Raw genomic sequence first — 6,092 nt, 5'->3', positions numbered from 1 at the left:
CCGTCCTCTGGAGGCAACTTCAGGGAAGCTTGGAAGAAGGGAGTTCGGATTCACTCACCTTGGGATGCGCGCATTGGAGTGAAGAGCTGATTTGAAGAGAGAAAAAAGCCACTACACAGCTCAGTCCAGACGATCGACCATGCTATACAGTCGATCGACCGTTGAAGTTCAGTAGAAGCTACTGTTCTGAATTGCCCAGTCGATCGACCATGCTCTTCAGTCGATCGACCAGTCTGCGAGCTGCGTTTAATTCTTCGTGTTAGACTTTTAAAAGCCCAATTTGTAATTAACTTTTGGCATCGCTTATGAGTAGAATGCAGCTACACTTTTAGGTGATGTTTTTTTTCATTATTCAGAAACACAAGTTTTAGATCTAGTTTTTGGGAGAGACGACGGAATTCGAATCTCAATACTTTTGTTCATCAATCCTTAGTAAGCTTTAATCCAATTTACTCCTTCTTTAATTACTTGTTAATTCATTTCTTGCTTTTACCAATTTAATTTCAATAATTCAGTTTTTATCCTTTGTCTTTAATTCAATCCAATCATGTTAAACTTGTTCTTTGCCTTTAATTTTGCAATTGTTGTAGTTTTAGTCATGAGTAGCTAATTGTCTTGATTGGGAACGAGGTTAGCCATGGCATAAATTAGGATCGATTTATTAATGTGATATTCTTCCGTATCGATCTTGTTGTCTTTTGATAAACCTTTTTACTAGATTGAAAGATTAGTAATTTAAATTATCATTAGATTGGAATTTCCTTTGAGCGAAAGCTTTGAGAAATTCTTGGGAACTAGAAGACCGTAAGGTTAATTTGAGCATTGATCGAAAGGCTTGCTCATATTCCCTGAGACCGTATTATAGGACCTCTGCTACCTTATTGACCTGACCTTAGCCATGGTGAACCGAAGTTCCCGATCTCTCTTTTATCTTGTTGAGAAATTTCAAATTTAGCAATTGGTCATTAGAATCAACCAAATTCAAAACCCCCATTTAATTGTTACTTTTATAGACTGAAAATAGCAAACAAAATTGATCTTGTCTCTCTGTGGTTTGACCCTTACTATCACTAGTTATAGTTTTAGTTTGGAATTATAAATTTAATTTTGATACAAAACGACGGTATCAAATTTTGGCGCCGTTGCCGGGGTGACGGTGTAATTTTGTTTGCTTTATTTTAGCTTATTTTTCTTGTCTCAAGGAACTTTGGTTCCTTGAGGCCGTTGCTTACCCTTGTTTCTAGTTTTGCTTTTGCACAGTTAGAAGATAGGTTTTTGAGAGGAAGACTTGAGTACTCTCAGTTTTGCGAATATGGCTACAATATATGATAATCTTCAGCCAAAGGAGCACCACCTTCCAAAGGGGCACGTATTACCTACCCCTACTACCGGTAACTTCGAATTTCGTTCCTCTTATATCGATTTAGTGGAGCGAAATCAGTTTGCTGGTCTACCAGATGAGGACCCCTTGAAGCATATGGAAATTTTCACGGACTCTCTTTCTTTGTTCCATACCTATACCGGTTGGGGTGACTCAGGATGAAGTAAAGGGGGTGATGTTCTTATACTCCTTGAAGGATTCGGCGCGAGATTGGTACCGCTACCTTGATAGGGTAGCAGCTGGAGTCACAGATTGAACATCTCTAGCATTAGCCTTCTACAAGAAGTACTTCCCACTTTCAAAGACTGGTGCCTTGAGAAGTAAAATTACAAATTTCCAGCAAGGAGCTGATGAGGGCTTTTGTGAAGCATGGGGACGTTTCAAAAGTTTGGTCCAAGCTGTCCCTCACCATGGTTTCCAGCAGTGGTATCTCTGCAACTTATTCTATAATGCTTTATATGATGATTACAAGGTCATCCTGAATGCAGCTGCGAATGGTAGGTTCCAAAACAATACCGGTCAGAATAAAAGTTGGAATACTATTGAGGAGATGGCAGTCCATAGAGCTGAGTTTGGGAGTTCACGTGGAAAATCACGAAAGCAAAGTGATGAAATGAGTGCCGTTGTGACACTCATTACTTCTATTACTGCCCGTCTCGAGAAGCTCGAGGCCTCTGAAGTTTCCAAGGAAAGAGTTGAAATTCCTGTCCATAATCCAGATGAGACCGCGGAGTTGAGAGAAATGGTCCAAACTCTTTTCGTTCAAGTGGCAAATATAGAAGCAGCCGGGATTGAGTCCTCAAATAATTTTGTGAAGCAGTTGGAGAATATAGAGGCTAAGCAAGTCGCCAATTCTTCGAGCAAATGTGAAGGGACAATTGAAACGATTTAACGCCATTAATCTCAGAAGTGGCCTCTCTTATGAAGGTCCCGACAAGCCAAGAGGAGACTCGGAAAATGATGAAGAAGCTAGTTTAATTTCTGGTGAAAAAACGAGCTTATTTGCCATTACCACCAGTCGATCGACTATCGACCAACAACAGCAGTCGATCGACTGGGATGTCAGATGGAAAAGTTTCTGATCAGAAACTATTCACGCCCAGCATAAGCAGTCGATCGACTGACACCAATGGTCGATCGACTGAGACTCCTGACGAAGAAGTTTCTATCCAGGAACTGTTCACACCCAGCCAGGTTGGTCGATCGACCGAGACCAATGGTCGATCGACCGAGACCAATGGTCGATCGACTGGGTCTTCGGTGCAGGATGCAAATCTGTCAACTAGTTTGCATGATTCTACACTCATTGATGATTTGAAGGAAGTTTTATACTTACGGAAGCCGAAGGTTGCTGATCCTACGGCCAGTGTTGCAGTCCCGTATCCGGAGCGTTTAAAGAATACTAAGCTGGAGCGCAAGTTTGGTAAGTTTTTGGAGATGGTCCAGAATCTCGAGGTAATGATTCCTTTCACTGATCTAATTACCCAGGTACCCTCTTACGCTAAATTTATGAAAGACATTTTAAATCGTAAGAGAAATTTTCGTGATGATGGTAATGTTGCTTTTGTGGAAGAATGCAATGCTCTTTCGCAAATTAATATACCACCCAAATTAAAGGACCCGGGTAGTTTTTCAATTCCTTGCACTATAGGTAACCACGAAATCGGAAAGGCCCTTTGTGATTTAGGGGCCAGTGTCAGTGTCATGCCGTATTTTGTTTGCGAAAGGTTAAATATTGGTAGACTCAAGGTGACCGATATCACCGTTCAAATGGCAAATAGATCGACTCAGAGACCTATAGGAGTTCTAGAGGATGTACCCGTTCGAGTGGGTAAGTTTTTTATTCCTGTCGATTTCGTTGTTTTAGACATTGCAGAGGACAGTCAGATACCTATTATTTTAGGTAGACCATTTTTACATACAGCTGGGGCTGTAATAGATGTCAAACGCGGAACAATAACCTTAGAGGTAGGGGATGACACCATTGAATTCATCTTGCTCACAAGGCGATCGAACTCTTGATGATGATGCATGTTATTCCATTGATATTGTTGACAGGGCTGTTAATTGTAATTGGAGGGAATCCTTAGCCAAGGATCCCTTAGCTGATCTAACTCATTCAGATGAGTATGCAGGTAATACAGCGGAGAATGTTGAGGAGCCAGATGCTTTGCTAGCCTCAATGGAAAGCTACGAGCTCACAGAGGAAGAAGATGAGATGCTCTTGAGCCTAGCCAACGAGAATTTGGTAAACACCTGTTATTCCATTGAAGCCGATTTCATCTGCGCTTTAGAGGTAAAGGTGCCTGAGCGTAAGCCACTTCCTCCCAATCTGAAGTATGTTTTTCTAGATGATACAGAGCAGTACCCAGCTATTGTTAGTGCTAAGATTAATGATGACCAGCTGTCTGCTTTGATGTGTGTGCTTAAGAAAAACAGGAAGGCTCTAGGTTACTCTTTGGATGATATTAAGGGCATCAGCCCTGATGTTTGTATACACAGGATAGAGCTGGAGGAAGGCCACAAACCTTACAGACAGGGTCAACGCAAGTTGAATCCAAAGATGCAGGAAGTTGTTATGGCTGAGGTGATGAAACTACTCGATGCAGGTATTATTTATATAGTTGGCAACTCCAAGTGGGTTAGCCCAGTTCGGGTAGTTCCGAAGAAAGGAGGGACTACCGTGGTTAAAAATGATAAAAATGAATTAATACCGACACAAGTTGTGACAGGGTGGCGGATGTGCATTGATTATAGACAGTTGAATGCCGCCACCAAGAAAGACCACTTCCCCCTCCCTTTTGTTGACCAAATGACTGAAAGACTTGCCTCTAACAAATTCTTCTATTTTCTAGACGGATATTCAGGGTTCTTTCAGATCCCTATTCATCCGGATGATCAGAGTAAGACCACTTTTACCTGTCCACAGGGTGTTTTTGCATATTATAGAATGCCTTTCGGATTGTGTAACGCCCCTGCTACCTTTCAGAGGTGTATGATGGGGATTTTTTCTGATTATATAGAGAATATTATGGAGGTATTCATGGATGATTTCTCAGTTTATGGTAATGACTTTGATCGTTGTTTAGCTAATCTTGATAAAGTCATGCATCATTGTATAGATGTTAATCTTGTTTTAAACTGGGAAAAATGTCAGTTTATGGTCAATGAGGGAGTTGTGTTAGGGCATCTGATTTCTGATAAAGGTATACATGTTGACAAAGCAAAAGTGCAGGTGATTGAGCAATTGCCTCCTCCTGTTAATGTTAAAGGAGTGAGGAGTTTCCTTGGTCACGCTGGTTTCTATCGGCGTTTCATTAAGGATTTTTCAAAAATTGCTAAACCGCTTACACAATTGCTCCTTAAGGATCTTTGTCTTTGAGTTTTCGATGAGTGCCTTTCAGCTTTTAACAGGTTAAAGGAGGCTCTAGTTTCTGCACCTATCATTCAGCCGCCTGATTGGGATCTCCCATTTGAGATTATGTGTGATGCCAGCGATTATGCGATCGGTGCAGTTTTGGGACAGCGGAAGAACAAAGCTTTGAATGCCATATACTATGCGAGCCAAACTCTGGATGAGGCTCAAGTCAATTATTATACCACTGAGAAGGAGTTTTTAGCTGTAGTTTTTGCCTTAGACAAATTTCGGTCTTATTTGTTAGGTTCTAAGGTTCTTTGTTTATACCGACCATGCGATCTTTGAAGACTCTCTTTCTCAAAAAGGATGTGAAGCCGAGGCTTTTGAGGTGGATACTCCTTTTGCAGGAGTTTGATTTGGAGATCAAAGATAAGAAAGTGGCAGAGAATGTGGTGGCTGACCATTTATCTCGCCTGCAGCTGACAGAAACGGAGGATTCGTTACCTATTAATGATTCTTTTCCTGATGAGAGTCTGTTAGCTATTACTACTCCAGGGTCTTATCCACCTCCGTGGTTTGCTGATTTTGCTAACTTTGTTGTGACAGGTAGGATACCACCCGAGCTTTCATGGCAGTAGAAGAAGCGGTTTGCTTATGATGCTAAACAATATTTTTGGGATGATCCTTATATCTTCAAGGAATGCGCATACGGTCTCATCTGGAGATGCGTGCCTCAATGGGAGGTTAAGGATATCCTAGAAGCTTGCCACTCTTCTGCTTATGGTGGTCACCATGGTCCGTCTAGGACTGTAGCTAAGGTACTCCAATCTGGTTTCTATTGGCCAACTTTGCATGCAGATAGTCGCAATTTTGTTGCTGAGTGCGACGCTTGTCAAAGATCGGGGAATATTTCCAAGAGACATGAGATGCCACAGGTAGGCATTCTTGAGGTTGAGATTTTCGATGTCTGGGGCATTGACTATCAAGGACCTTTTTCGAGCAGTCAAGGTAATAAATATATCCTCGTAGCTGTAGATTATGTGTCCAAATGGGTGGAAGCTATTGCTACTCCCCATTGTGATGCAAAAGCCGTGATTAAACTGTTTAAAAATATTATTTTCCCTCGTTTTGGAGTCCCTAGGGTTGTCATTAGCGATGGGGGAATGCATTTAAAAGAGAAACAACTTAGTGCTTTATTGACTAAATTCGGTGTCCAACATCGCTGAGGTTTGGGGTATCATCCCCAAACTAGTGGTCAGGTTGAGATTTCTAACAGAGAATTGAAAGAAGTCTTAGCTAAAGTTGTTTCTAAATCACGGAAAGATTGGAGTCTTAAGTTAGATGATATCTTAT

General features: G+C 41.3%; 1 non-coding gene across 1 annotated transcript; it reads right to left on the bottom strand.

Annotated features, from left to right (window-relative positions):
• Positions 1-1,691: 1,691 nt before the first annotated feature.
• On the bottom strand, positions 1,692-1,798 carry LOC141644777 (small nucleolar RNA R71). Its single transcript, XR_012544385.1, has one exon. It is a non-coding gene; the product is annotated as a small nucleolar RNA R71 (small nucleolar RNA).
• Between the last annotated feature and the right edge of the window lie 4,294 nt (positions 1,799-6,092).

Source organism: Silene latifolia, chromosome 2 (genome assembly GCF_048544455.1).
Source record: "Silene latifolia isolate original U9 population chromosome 2, ASM4854445v1, whole genome shotgun sequence".
Classification (NCBI taxonomy): Eukaryota; Viridiplantae; Streptophyta; class Magnoliopsida; order Caryophyllales; family Caryophyllaceae; genus Silene; species Silene latifolia.
Note: the sequence above shows the minus strand (reverse complement) of the source record. Positions and strands in the feature narration are given on the sequence as shown.